The following is a 15013-nucleotide window of genomic DNA, read 5'->3' on the forward strand; positions in this document are numbered from 1 at the left end:
CTCTGTATCTTTTAAAAAAGTATCTGTTGGTAACTAACATTTGTTCTATTGCACGTTTACTTGGAAAAAGATTCCACTGAAATCATGGTTCCAAGTAGAGGTTCTCAGGCAAATATTCCCCTTTTTGCCCTTCTGTACATTATGAGGCATACCTGGAAACAGGTACATTTGAACAAATCTATAGTCCAAGCAGAAGCTGTCATATTGAGACTAAATAAGGAACACTCACAACTTATTTTTGAGAAAGCCAAACCAGAAATCTTACATGTTTTACTGTCAGAATAAATCAGTTGAACATAACAGGACTTTTACTTTGACATAAATTGACCTTCTAGACAATGTTTATTGGACCCACGAGGGATGAACAGCTGTTCATCAAGGCAGAAATTTGTTTCGTATGTTTGCCATGCGTGCCTTTTCCATGGCAGCCCCTACCTTTGGAACACCCTTCCCCTTGAAGTTCGGCTGGCCCCTACCCTTTTAGTCTTTTGAAAAGCACTCAAGACCTGGCTTTCCCCCATCCGTGGGATAGAGTGAGATTGCTGAGATGAACGTGTTGTGGGCTGCATGGGGGAGTTTAGCTGTGGGGCCAGGTCTTTAGGTTTGAATATTTTTGGTTTGATCTGTTTTATTGTTAATAGATGTTGTTTCATTTTTTGGTTTTGAGCTGCCCAGAGTTTTAAACAAATATAATAAATAAATGTTATCAGGGTCAAGAGCCGAGCTGCGAGCTGAAGCAGAATAACAGCGTTACGAATCTCAGGTTAACCTTCGGGTTTCCCAGCTTGAGCTTCCCCACCTCATTTAAGACTCTCCCATAATTTCCGCAATTTCCCACCTATATAGGTTTAGAAAGATGGGTGTCTTTTAAAGAAATGTGAACGGCAGAAGTAAGATTAGTGGCGGAACTAAGGAATTGCAGGGGGTTTTCCACCTTCTTTAGTTGAACATATGCAGGCATTGGAATAACAGCTCTTACACTGAACAATAACCTGGGTTTCATCTGAGCTCTTCAAGGTCCTGGAAGTGCTATAATTCTGTCCTAAAATCTATAGCAAAGTTCAAGGATGGCAGCGCTTGAGCTATGTGGGAGTCAAGAGTATGGTCACATTTAAGACTGATTGCTCATAACTGTTGTTCCAACTCTGAACTCCTCCCAGACAGAAGCTTTTATGCCAAAGCCTCCTGATCCATATCTGAGCATAGCCAGTGCTGATCAACCCTGATTGCAGAAGCTGGTCTTCTTGAGAGTTGTCATCTATTCCCTGAGAGATTATCACTCTCAGTGGGCCATTCTGAACAATCACAACCATTTGGTTCCTGATGTCATAGTGTTGATGCTCTCATCAACTTGGGTGGTTTAGAATTGCATAATAGGGGTTAGAGGAAATTGACTCCATTGGGCCAAACTCCACTGGATCCTTAACTATATCCTGCACTTTCTGCTTTGATAAAGATTAGTGTGAGGGGGTCATGATGTCACCCCCACTTTTGAACACCAAGAAGAGATACAGGTAGTCCTCGGATTACGATGGCCATTGGGACCAGAATTTCCATCGCTAAATGACGGTTGTAAAGCACAATGTCATGTGACTGCATTGCTTAGTAACAGCAATCCCGGCAGTCCTGGTTGCCACTGTAACCCCAGGACCGCGTGGGTTGTTAGGCAGGAAGAGGCAGGAGTCCCAGGAAAGGAGTGCAGAGGGTGTGCGGGTGCTGCAGGGGGTGGGGGGTGCTGCAGGTGGGCATTAGGGAGTGTGGGTGGGCCAGCGGGGGCTGCAGGCTAGCCAGTGAGGGCCACTGGCTAGCGTTAAGTACAGATGGGTCAGTGGGGCGTCCTGGTGGGAGCTGTGGGCAAGTAGGGGGGCTGCGGGCTGGTGCGCGCTATAGAATGTGGGCGGGGGAAGGAATACAAGTCCTTGTACTCTGTATTGGGGGTCCTCAGGAGGAAAGTGGTGGGAGCGACTTACTGGAGTGACTTGTGACCTTTCCTGCCAGCTTCCCCATTCACTTTGCATGTGGGAAGCTGGGAGGGGAGGTCACAAATGGTGATCATGGTACTGCGGGATGCTTCAACCGTTGTAAGTGCGAGCTGGTTGCCAGGCGCCCAAATCATGATCATGTGACCATGGGGGTGCTGCGACAGCCAGAACTTCAAGGACCATTCGTAAGTACCACTTGTTTGGCACTGTTGTAACTTTGAATGGTCACTGAATAAGTGGCTGTAACTCGAGGAGAACCTCAGTAGTCATCATCGTCATAATAATAATAATAATATGGATGGATACCTGCGAGCAGAAATATGTAGACTTCAGGGAGCTAGTTCCCTTTTGGTAATTACTGTGCCCCCCAACCTCCCAAACACTGAGTTGCATCGAAACTGCTTGTCTATAGTGATATCCCATTCAGCTTTATTATCCATGTGAATAGTTTAACAATAATAGCAAGATCTATCATGTGGGTTTTTCATACCAAGTTGGCACTATTTCTTTTGGCAGACTGCTACCTTAAATCCTCCTGTATAGCCCTCCACATCTCTATATGTGAAGAACACAGTCTACAAGGAAAAGTAGATTCCAAAAATAGAGAAGTAGATAAGGTGTGAGTGTGTATGTATGTGTCTGGGTTGAGCTATAAGATTATCACTTCTTCTCATTCTTCCTTTTTCATCATGTGGAAAAAAATTGGCCAAGTTGCTCCCTTTTTCAACTTAATACAGGGAGGTAGTTGACAGACATGGCCATTTTAGGCTTGCCTTGCGGATCCTTTTATTACTTTTAGTCTGATATATAGTCTTATTTGGTAGCCTTAAAGTCCTAATCTTATTTCTGCCACTCACATTTATCGTTTTTTTTTTTTGGTGATGGGTTAGCTCCTCACCCTTTCCTCCCTGTGTACACAGAGTTCTATTCTTCACCTTAGTAACCACAGGGGCAGATGTTGGAGCTGTGAAGAAAAGAATTTGTTATGGGGAAGGAACTCTGAACAGGAGCCTTTTTGACATCAGTAGCAGCAAAGTTATTCAAAGAGAACCTTCATTCCTGTTTTCTTCAACGTGTTTGTATTGATTTTATTTCTTTTACTTCAAGAATAAATTTATTCTATGCTTCATGCATAAATATATGTGGCCTATGACAAGGAAGCCTTTATAACATGTTATCATTTTGAAGAAAGGACTAGGATTTCCTCTGGCATCTTCAGTTTATTGTTTCTAATAGGAAGAGTTTGTAAGAAAGGCCCCTCTGATGCCTTCAGTTTAATTTCCTATTTTGTGTGATACAGCTACTGTCCATTCTCTTTGCATCTGGCTAGGGTTCCTGAGGACTCTCTGGGTATCACTATTTGCACTAAGCAAAGATTAAAATGACCTTTTAAGCAGTACAATGTTAATCAGGGCCTTTTAATATACTCTTCTGTTTAGTTGAAATCAGTTAGGAACGTTGTAGAGAATGTTGTGGGAAAAACAAAATTATTGAGCTATTAAAAAGAACAACTGCATTACTCTGACAAATTAGTCTGAAAAGCATGCTGCCTCACATCCATGTGTAACATGTCTCACTCCCTTGTACTCTTTCTCTGTACTCTAAAGCAGTCCGTTCCCAACTTCTCAGTTATGGAATTAAAAGTTCAGGCTGAAATATTCAGACTCCTATCACATCTCAATCATGCAAAATTATTAAGATGTAGAAAAAGCTGGCATGAGGAAGTCCCAGCTTGCCTAGAGAAAATAAAGTAAATTTGAAACCACAAGAAATTCTGAAGTCTCCTGTGATCTTGGCAAACTTGAATGAGATTCCAGTGTATTTTTATGTGCACATGAGGAGTAACTACAGTTGGAAAAGATTGCCAACTCTAGAGATGTAGGATTGTGCATGTCAGAAATCGAGTTGACAAGTGCCATTTATGTGAACATAGGTAAAGGCCTGTGGTCTGCTCAGCTCTCATCTTAGAATGCTTTATAAACTTACTAGGGATAATGAAAACAATCTCTCTATCTAGTAGCAGTTGAGAATTGTTATTCATATTCTTTTGGGGAAGGAAATGTTGCCACTCAGTAGCTGTGGGTCCCGTGACAAGGAAAAGGGGGCAGATTGTCCTTTTGCCCCTCTCTTCTTCAAGCATGAGAAGCTGCAGTGAGGTGCTGCTAGTTGTTGGGATGGAAAGGAGAAATAGGACAGGTTGATATGCCTTATTGGCAAACTCCTTCTTTCTAAGTGTGGCCTCTCAGAATGAATTATGATAGACTACCATGAGTCAGGCTGAGCATTCTGATCTGTCCTAGTCAGTCCAACTAGGATTTCTAAGACTTTTTGCCTCTTTCAACATGAAGGTCCACATGTACTGAGACACTGAAGAAGCTTGCTTACAGTGCTGCAGGCTCCTCTGGCTGCGATTCAGGGTTTAGCTTTCTCTGTTGCTGACCCAGTTCTTTGAAATGCATTCCATACAGCATGGTGCGATCTAACCTTATTGGCTTTTAGCACAACACATCTTTTTGAGCAGGCTTTTAATTATTAATTTCCATGATTAGTTTTACTTGCTTTGAATGTTTTTACTTGCAATTTTAATCATGTTAATGTTTTGTTTTTAATTTGCTTTCGTTGTAAACCAAGAGAATCCAGCAGCTGGGAGAGCAAGTTAAATAAATGATAAATATCCCTTCTTTTGGCCTAGCTTTAAAAAAATAAAAAGGAAAAGGAAAGTACTTTGGATTTTCTTGCCCAAAGTCCAGAACATAAAATTTTAACAAACAGGTAACCATACTGGCCTATGCCTTCTTTTTTAACCTTGACCCTGCATCACTTAAACCATGATGAACCTCTTGTTAGACCACAGGTTCTGACTATGTGCTCCATTTTAAAAAAAAAAAATTTCTCCTGAGAAGCCAGCAGGAACTGAGATGAGGTATAGCTCTGCTTGAAGCGGGACTGTTGGGATAATGTCTGAAATCATTGGCTTTCAGCAGTTGAAGGTTTATTCTTATTTCTTGAAATGGAGATGCCATGGTAATGCTTTTAGAAATAGAAGTAGATAACCACCAATACTGGAAAATAATTTTTCCTTTTTTTTAATGGAGAAAAAATAGACAATGATATTTCACAAGCCTGTTCTGATATGAGCAAAGATAAAAGCTATATAAAGTTTCCAGAGGCAATTGAAACTCTGTTTGGAAGGGGCGTCAGCTCTCCAAATCTGCCCAAAGCCCAAATTTGTAAGTCAGAATATAGGAGCCACTGAGTTATATCCATGCTTCTCGATTAGCACTAATACTACTTTTCAGTTATTCTGCAAACTGTAATTTAAAGTTCTGAAATTGCAAATTGTAATTTAAAGTTCTGAAATTGCAAGCAACTTCTTGAAAGCATACTGAAAGCAGCACTGAAGCACCTAGAGTAGATTAAATAGATAGGCAGTAGGTTAGACCAAGGAATATTAGAATATCTTTCCTTTTAAAATAGTGCTATGACTGTTTTTCCCTGTTCCTCTGAGTCAGCATACTTGTTCATATCTCATATTTAGTATACTGAATAGAGAACCTCAATTCACCTCTCTTGCTAAAACCTATTCTGCTTGAAGTGCTACCAAATGAAGGACTTTTGATGTGAATTAACCCTTAGCAAAGATTAACTGGCTGTGCAAAAAGTTAGAGGCATCAGGTGAATATCAGAAAAATCTTGATGGATCAGAACTGTTTAACTCAGTATCTAGTTAACTGACAAGTCCTTGATTCTTGTTCCTGTCTATCATCTTACAGAGAGTACCAATGCTGAGATTATTCTTGCTTTCAGTTATTGTATTTCCTTTCTTAGGAGCTGATTACTGTGACTTTAAGCAGTGTGACACAAGATGCTCCTTATCTTACATGATGAGGTCTGTGTGAGGCCTCTAATCCTACCAGTGCTGCAAGACCAAACCTCCTTCTATTTACTGCCACTGCCACAAAGGTTCTGAAAGTTTCTTGCTGCCTAGAAGATTTTGTAGATGCAGGACGACAACCATTACCAGGTTATGTTTCTTCTAACCAACCACATACTCTGCAGCTTGCCTTACCAGTTGTATCATTGGCAGTCTCTGCAGCCTTACCTTTACAATAGCACTTGGTATTGATTTGAGATTCCAGAACCAAAGTCCTGGTTGCATCTACTTTCTACATTAGTTAAAATGGATCTGTAACAATGACCATCTGCTTTTCTCTTCTACAGTATCAGATCGGTCATTGTTCTCAACCCAGATATCTCCATCAGCTTCTTTCCCATTAGAGGACACCAGTCAGACCCCGAACAATTGCTTTACATAATGGAGGTATTTGGAGTAGAGATACAAACTGTCAATTATCCCTTTTTTCAAAAATCTCGTCCATTATGCCATTCTCTTTTACAGGCTGTGAACCCGGTCAAAGAAACTTGGCAGTGGCAGCACTAATTTCTCCCAAAAACAGACTTCATGTTAATCTGCCAATTGTATTGACAGCTTTCTTTTCTAAGCCAGCTACCAGTATTGATTGTTTCCTCCAATTCCTGCAGGGAATTACACCAATTGGGATCCTGCCTCTTCACCATTGAAATAAGTTTGCCACTAACCCATAGGAATGAGCACAGAGATGATGAAGGAGAAGTTGCTTATCTGTAGCTGTGGGTATTCGAGTAACATATGATAGCATGCCATAGCCCAAGGCTCTTATTCTCTGATGTGAGCTTGCAAATATGCATAGTGTTCTTTTTAAGGAGAAGTTGGGAGCAGAAGAGAGAGCATGCTTTATCATTTGCACAAGAACTTTCTCATAGGAAAGGAGGTCTGCTGCTGTGCTGGCAAGGTGGGAGGAGGTATCGGGGGAATTGAAAGAGAAACTGCTGGGAAGGAGAGGAAGAAAAGATGACTAGTAATCCTAAAATGGATTGGACAGTTTTGAACTGCTGAAAACGTGTTAGTTCCAGGGAAGACAAGGGCAAGATGCCTGAAGTGCAGCTATGTGGGGTCTGGAGAAGAACTGCTGAAGAAGAAAGGGGCAATGAGGGACATGTCTCCTTGATACTGGTGGCTTTTGTGGAAAGCTGAAAAGAGTGAAAGAATCCTGCCACACCACGAGTAAATGCCTGCCAGCTGTCTTAATTACCCCCTTCTTTCTTACAACTAAGTAGGAGAGGAATCTATAGCAATCCACACATATTGTTAACACTGTAGATTGAACACATATTGGGAGATACTTAACTTTAAAATGCTTCATTGGACATATATAAATCAAGCCTTTGGTTTATTGCTGCTTCACTGCTGTTTATCAGAAAGGTTGGAGAGAGGTGACAGTGTGGGGAGAAAGGAATCGGCTGTAATGGAGATGCTTTAATGAAATGCTTCCTGTATTGGTTTATATGCCTGAAAACAAAACTAAGAATTTGCCTTGTTTTGCTAACGAAAGATATCAAAATTCACAAGAATTGTGCTGTCTGTTGGATCAATTTCTGTGAATCCTCAAAGCTCTTGTGACAGTGGCCATCAGTGCCTTCACACAACTTTCTCACATTCCCTTCTAATGATGTTCAGGAGCTTGCACCTTGAGGAGGGTGCTTTCTACAGAAAGTCCTCTGCAGTTCCACTGTTGGCTGACTCTTTATAGGGACGTTATACATATCTCTGAATGTGCATATGATCCCTTAAAGAACCACAGTTGTACATAAACAACTTGTTTTTTCCTCTTTAATTAAAACAGAGAAATAAATCTCTGAAAAATTAGGTAATCCTGGAAATCTTACAAAAAATTAAATGAGAGATTTTTGTTAAGTGTTTCTTATGTTCTGTTTTTATAATTGATGCTGATGATTCTGTGATGCTTCAGTTTTCACCCATTGTGGCTTATCATAACTGCATCCCTCTATTCTTCTTAATAATATTGAAATTTTGCTGTCTTTCCCCCCCTCCATATATAAATAAGATAGAGTTTGCTAATCACTTGGGTGAGTCCATTGCCATCAACTTGTTCTAAACCTAGGAACAAAATTACCTCTTTTTTCATGTTTAAAAATGCGGCACAGTTTGATGCCATGAGATATTTCTTAAAATCAGTTTTTGTACTAATACACTGTAAGCATTTTGGTTAAATTATTCCAGTTACCTCTTGTTTTTTGTCAGAGGTTTTCTCTTTAGGGTATTATAAAAAACATTTGGATTCTGTCATGGTTGAAAAAAGAAGGCTATAACCAGGAGATCTGCAGGATTTCTGCTCTACAGATGCATCAGCAGAGATCAGTAATGACTTTTTATTATCCATAAAGCCTGGGAAACATCATCCCTTTTGACTGTGGAAGTATTTCAGCTGGTGCTACTGCAGCTAATGAGAAAGAAAAAAAAAAGGTTCTTGAAACAGATTGAAATAACATTTGCTGACTATTTTCATTTAGTTTCATATTCCTGTGATTTACTACATTGATCCTCACATTAAGAGGCTATCACTGGACTTGGCTGTACTGGACAATTTTCATCCAGTCTCCAACATTTCCTTTTTAGGGAAGGTTGTTGAGAAGTGGTAGTCTGCAGCTCAAAAGGGTTCTGGAGGAAGTAGAGGATCTGGACCTGTGGCAGTTGGGTTTCAGGCCGGGGTATAGCACTGAGATGGCACTGGTTGAGCTTGTAGATGGCCTCTGGCAGGCTTGGGATGGGGATAGTTGCATCTATCCTGGCCCTTCTTTGTCTCTCAGTGGCTGTCAGTACCATCAGCCATGGTAGTCTTCTGGATTGGTTGAGGCATTGGGAATGGGAGATACTGTTCTTCAGTGGTCCTACTCTTTCCTCCAAGCCTGGTTCTGGTTAGAGTTGGTAGAGGAGGAGATGTCCAGTCCTAGGCCCCTGCTTTGTGGGTTGCTGCAGGGCATGACTCTCTCCCCATTCATATTTAACATCTACATGAAACTGCTGGGTTGGGTCATCCATTGGCATGGGGTTAAGTATCATCAGTAAGCTGGTGATATTCAGTTGTACATCTCAGCCCCAGGCCAGCCAAGTAATACTGGCAAGGTGCTTTCCCAGTGCATAGCTGGAGGCTGTGTGGGTCTAGAAGGGGAAGAACCAGCTTTGGCTTAACCCTGACAAGATTGAATGGCTCTGGATTTTAGCCCCCCACTCCATTGTAATTGCTGATTTTCCCTAGTTAACTCTGCATAGGGTGACACTCCCCCAAGCAGAGTTGGTGCACTATCTGGGGGTTCTCCTGGAATCACGCTCTTGCTCAAGAGGCAGTTGGCAGTTGTGGCCAGTAGAGTTTTCACAAATACATCTAATGTGTTGATCCAGCTGGGGAGTTCTGATCTCTTCTGCCATGGAGCCCATTCTTTAGCCCAACCAATGGGAGGTTGGATCATGGCCTCAGGACTTGTTGTGCAAAATGTGCTTTTGGTCAGTGACGTTGAGAGAAATAGGTATGAACAGGCAAGCTAGGAAAGAATGCTAGAATGAATGGATGAATGTGGAAACTGAGTAGTGGCAGACTATTGGGGTTGGTAGGCAAAGAAAGGAGAAGTGGGACTAGGTGAAGCAAACTGCCATTTGAGAGGGAGGCAGCTCAGGGTGAGCACAAGGATAGATCAAGGCCCCTATTGTTTGGGCCCTACTCAGACCTGGCAGTACTGTTGCTGAGTACAGTTCAAGGAAAAAAATAAGATGCCCTGGATTTTCTTTCCCAGAATTTAATTTCTTAAATTAACAAAATAGGAAACTTAGGAATACAAGGAGTGGCTGTGCATGCAATACATTAAATCAGATGCCCAGACACAGAAAGGAATTTATTTGTCCCAAAAAATGGAAAAAAAAAAGAAGGCTATGAACAGAATTCCAAATAAAACAAATAAATTCATATTACCTGTTTGAGTGATGTCATAGTTTCCAGAGCACATATATAGTTCATTGCAGAGAAGAGGATCGGAATGAGAGTTAAAAGGGAACTCTTTTGGCCAATGAGTTTTTCTTTTTATTTCTTTTTATTTAGTAGTGTGTATGTGGTGTGCACAAGCATGCACACATGTGTATGGGAGGGGGAATTCTTGAAACAAAGTGGTTGGGGAAGAAGGTTTTAATTCCTGATTTGGGCTGAGATCCCACACACTTCTCTGGAAGAAAAAACATAAATATAGGGACAGGTGTGTGCTACTTATAAGCAGGGACAGTCAGTGTTACACCATTCTTAGCACTGTCAACCTGATTAGAGGAAACTGTGAAATGAAATAGAATGGGTTATGAAATTGACTAGAGAAAAGGGCATTTTTAGGCAAAACCAATTGATTACATACCCAGTTTGTATTCACTTTGCTCAGAAATGAGCTGAGCTTCTGTCCTCTAGTCTTATATTATAGGCAGTTTTTAATTTTATTAAAAATAATTTTTATATAGTCAAATGATTGAGAAGTTTTTTTAAAGTTGTTTTAGTGCGTTTCATCCTTTGAGGAAGCTGATACTGAACAAACAGGCACAACTTAAAAGTTTAGAAGAATGCGGGTGGAAAAAAGGAAATACAAAGCATTGACTACTGTAGAAGGAAGGGGCAGGAAGAGCTGAACAACTGCTTATAATAGTAAAATAATAAAGTATTGTTTATAGTTTGTTGTTGTTTATTTGTTTAGTCGCCTCCGACTCTTCGTGACTTCATGGACCAGCCCACGCCAGAGCTTCCTGTCAGTCGTCAACACCCCCAGCTCCCCCAGGGACGAGTCCGTCACCTCTAGAATATCATCCATCCACCTTGCCCTTGGTCGGCCCCTCTTCCTTTTGCCTTCCACTCTCCCTAGCATCAGCATCTTCTCCAGGGTGTCCTGTCTTCTCATTATGTGGCCAAAGTATTTCAGTTTTGCCTTTAATATCATTCCCTCAAGTGAGCAGTCTGGCTTTATTTCCTGGAGGATGGGCTGGTTTGATCTTCTGGCAGTCCAAGGCACTCTCAGAATTTTCCTCCAACACCACAGTTCAAAAGCATCGATCTTCCTTCTCTCAGCCTTCCTTATGGTCCAGCTCTCGCAGCCATATGTTACTACAGGGAACACCATTGCTTTAACTATGCGGGCCTTTGTTGTCAGTGTGATGTCTCTGCTCTTAACTATTTTATCGAGATTTGTCATTGCTCTTCTCCCAAGGATTAAGCGTCTTCTGATTTCCTGACTGCAGTCAGCATCTGCAGTAATCTTTGCACCTAGGAATACAAAGTCTTTCACTGCTTCTACATTTTCTACCTCTATTTGCCAGTTATCAATCAAGCTGGTTGCCATAATCTTGGTTTTTTTGAGGTTTAGCTGCAAGCCAGCTTTTGCACTTTCTTCTTTCACCTTCATCATAAGGCTCCTCAGTTCCTCTTCACTTTCAGCCATCAAAGTGGTATCATCTGCATATCTGAGTTTGTTAATGTTTCTTCCAGCGATTTTAACTCCAGCCTTGGATTCCTCAAGCCCAGCTTGTCGCATGATGTGTTCTGCATACAAGTTGAATAGGTAGGGTGAGAGTATACAGCCCTGCCATACTCCTTTCCCAATCTTAAACCAGTCTGTTGTTCCATGGTCTGTTCTTACTGTTGCTACTTGGTCGTTATACAGATTCTTCAGGAGGCAGACAAGATGACTTGGTATCCCCATACCACTAAGAGCTTGCCACAATTTGTTATGGTCCACACAGTCAAAGGCTTTAGAGTAGTCAATAAAACAGAAATAGATGTTTTTCTGAAATTCCCTGGCTTTTTCCATTATCCAGCAGATATTGGCAATTTGGTCCCTAGTTCCTCTGCCTTTTCTAAACCCAGCTTGTGCATCTGGCAATTCTCGCTCCATGAATTGCTGAAGTCTCCCTTGCAGGATCTTGGGCATTACCTTACTGGTATGTGAAATGAGTGCCACTGTTCGATAGTTTGAACATTCTTTAGTGTTTCCCTTTTTTGGTATGGGGATATAAGGTGATTTTTTCCAAGCTGATGGCCATTCCTGTGTTTTCCAAATTTGCTGGCATATAGCATGCATTACCCTGACAGCATCATCTTGCAAGATTTTGAACAGTTCAGCTGGGATGCCGTCGTCTCCTGCTGCCTTGTTATTAGCAATGCTTCTTAAGGCCCATTCAACCTCACTCTTCAGGATGTCTGGCTCTAGGTCACTGACCACACCGTCAAAGCTATCCCCAATACTGTTATCCTTCCTATACAGGTCTTCCGTATATTCTCGCCACCTTTTCTTGATCTCTTCTTCTTCTGTTAGGTCCTTGCCATCTTTGTTTTTGATCATACCCATTTTGGCCTGGAATTTACCTCCGATGTTTCAAATTTTGTGGAAGAGGTGTCTTGTCCTTCCTATTCTATTGTCTTCTTCCACTTCCGCGCATTGCTTGTTTAAAAATAATTCCTTATCTCTTCTGGCTAACCTCTGGAATTTTGCATTTAATTGGGCATATCTCCCCCCTATCACTGTTGCCTTTTGCTTTCCTTCTTTCTTGGGCTACTTCTAGTGTCTCAGCAGACAGACATTTTGCCTTCTTGGTTTTCTCTTTCTTTGGGATGTATTTTCTTGCCGCCTCATGAACAATGTTGCGAACTTCTGTCCATAGTTCTTCTGGGACCCTATCTACTAAATCTAGTCCCTTAAATTGATTCTTCACCTCCACTGCATATTCCTTAGGAATATTAGTGAGCTCATATCTAGCTGATCTGTGGGTCTTCCCTAATCTCTTTAGTCTGATCCTAAATTGTGCAATAAGAAGTTCATGTTCTGAACTACAGCCAGCTCCAGGTCTTGTTTTTACCGACTGTATAGATGTCCGCCACCTTTGGCTGCAAAGGATGTAGTCAATCTGATATCGGTGTTGTCCATCTGGTGAAGTCCATGTATAAAGCCGTCTCTTAGGTTGTTGGAAGAGAGTGTTTGTTATGCAGAGTGAGTTGTCTTGGCAAAATTCTATCAGCCTATGTCCTGCTTCGTTTTATTCTCCCAGGCCATACTTACCTGTAATTCCAGGTGTCATTTGACTGCCCACCTTACCATTCCAGTCTCCTGTGATGAAAATAACATCTCTTTTAGGCGTGTTGTCCAGTAGGTGCTGCAGATCCTCATGGAACTGGTCTACTTCAGCTTTTTCAGCATCTGTGTTTGGGGCATATATTTGGATCACTTTGATGTTAGATGGCTTGCCCTGAATTTGAATTGAGATCATTCTGTTGTTTTTTGGGTTGTATCCAAGCACTGCTTTAGCCACTTTACTATTAATTATGAAGGCTACTCCATTTCTTCTGTGGTCCTCTTGTCCACAGTAGTAGATCTGGTGGTCATTTGATGTGAAGTGGCCCATTCCAGTCCATTTCAGTTCACTGATGCCCAAAATGTCTATCTTTAATCTTGACATCTCACCAATAACCACATCCAATTTGCCCTGGCTCATAGATCTTACATTCCAGGTTCCAATGGCGTGTTGATCCTTAGAACATCGGATTCGCCGTTCACCACCAGCACCGTCGGCCGCTAACCGTCCTTTCGGCTTTGAGCTAGCTGCGTCATCACGTCTGGGGCTAGTTGAACTCATCCTCTGTTCCTCCCCAGTAGCATTTTGACCATCTTCCGACCTGGGGGTCTCATCTTCCGATGGTATACCGACATATCTCTGGTTGTACCGATCCATTTAGTTTTCATGGCAAGAATACTGGGGTGGGTTGCCATTACCTTCCCCAGGGATCGCATTTAGTCTGACCTCTCTGTCATGACCTTCCCGTCTTGGGCGGCTCTTCACAGTTTAGCTCATGGCATCATTGAGGTGCTCAAGCTCCAGCACCACGACAAGGTAACGATCCTTTTATGAAGACTGTTTATAGTAGAAAAGCAATAAACCATTGTTTATAGTAAAAACAAATCTAGTGCTTAGGAGCTCTCCATCTTTAATGGAGACTGTTGTTTTGATCAATAATTTCTCCATTTTTGATGGCAGAATCTTAAATAGCAAGTCAGAAAATTACTTAGTGGTCATCCTGCTTTCTTAATCACTCCATACTTAAGTAATTAAAAAAGGGATAATTCCAAGTGGACAAACCATGGTCCTAAAGAGCTAACTTTTTGGAGGTGAATTGTGGAATAATAAGTGAGATGTGACTTATTTAGTATTCATCTCCTCTCCAAAGAAACTCTAGGGGACACTGCTGAGCTACATCGAAATGTATGGATTTCTTACATATATAGAGACTGAATGATGTCACAGAGAGATCTGTAGAGAAGGAAATGGATTAGTTGCAGCCTAGAACAATAGTTAGAAAGTATGGAGGTCACCAAACAGGATGAGAAAGCTGCTGGTGGTCAAACCCACTGCAGAACTTTCGTCCTCCTAAAATAGGACACTTTCTCTGGAATTGCAGTGCTTGTGTCTGCAAGTTTACAGGGCAGTCTTTCATTTCAGACTCTTCCTTCATGACAGTTCATTTTCCAGTGGTTCATTTGGAGCCATTGGTCTTTGGAAGAAAAAGTAAATTTGCCAAGCACTTCTGACCATAGTTCCTTTGTTTAATAGGTATGAGCAAAGACAGATGAATATATTGAAAAGGACAGAAAGTAAATGGAAAAACTTAGCAGATGTAAGGAATAGAAGTGTGGAGGGGCCCTAGTCCAAGCCTTCAATTACTTCCTGGTGTAATTCCATGATCACTTGCACCACCTTCATGCTGTTCTTGTCTTACTGCAATAACTTCCATTATAGGAAGGGAAGCTGGAGCTAATATCATTTGAAAATTAAGTGGTTTGGACAGTTGTATAGGTCAGTCTTGGGGGGAGCAGGTAGCTTGCAATAACCGAGGACTCTCTTATTCCCTGTTCTCACTTGTCCTAATCTTTCAGTGCTGTTTAAAATTCCAGTAAGCAATCTCGGAGTCATATAATTCTCTGACTTCCCTTTTTTTCTGTGGATATAGACAGGAGCTGAGTCTTTTCTAGGTTCCATGGACTGCTTCTTCATTCTATTAGGAAGACATAAAATGGTATGGATCAGAGTATAGCTGATTTATAATTAGAAAACATGCTCCATC

At 41.4% G+C, this 15013-nt stretch overlaps 1 protein-coding gene across 3 annotated transcripts in view; it reads left to right on the plus strand.

Moving 5' to 3' along the window:
• SLC39A11 (solute carrier family 39 member 11) overlaps nt 1-15013 on the plus strand; it is a 386037-nt gene that overhangs the window by 90830 nt on the left and 280194 nt on the right. The gene's annotated exons all lie outside the window — the stretch shown is intronic.

Source organism: Candoia aspera, chromosome 2 (genome assembly GCF_035149785.1).
Source record: "Candoia aspera isolate rCanAsp1 chromosome 2, rCanAsp1.hap2, whole genome shotgun sequence".
Classification (NCBI taxonomy): Eukaryota; Metazoa; Chordata; class Lepidosauria; order Squamata; family Boidae; genus Candoia; species Candoia aspera.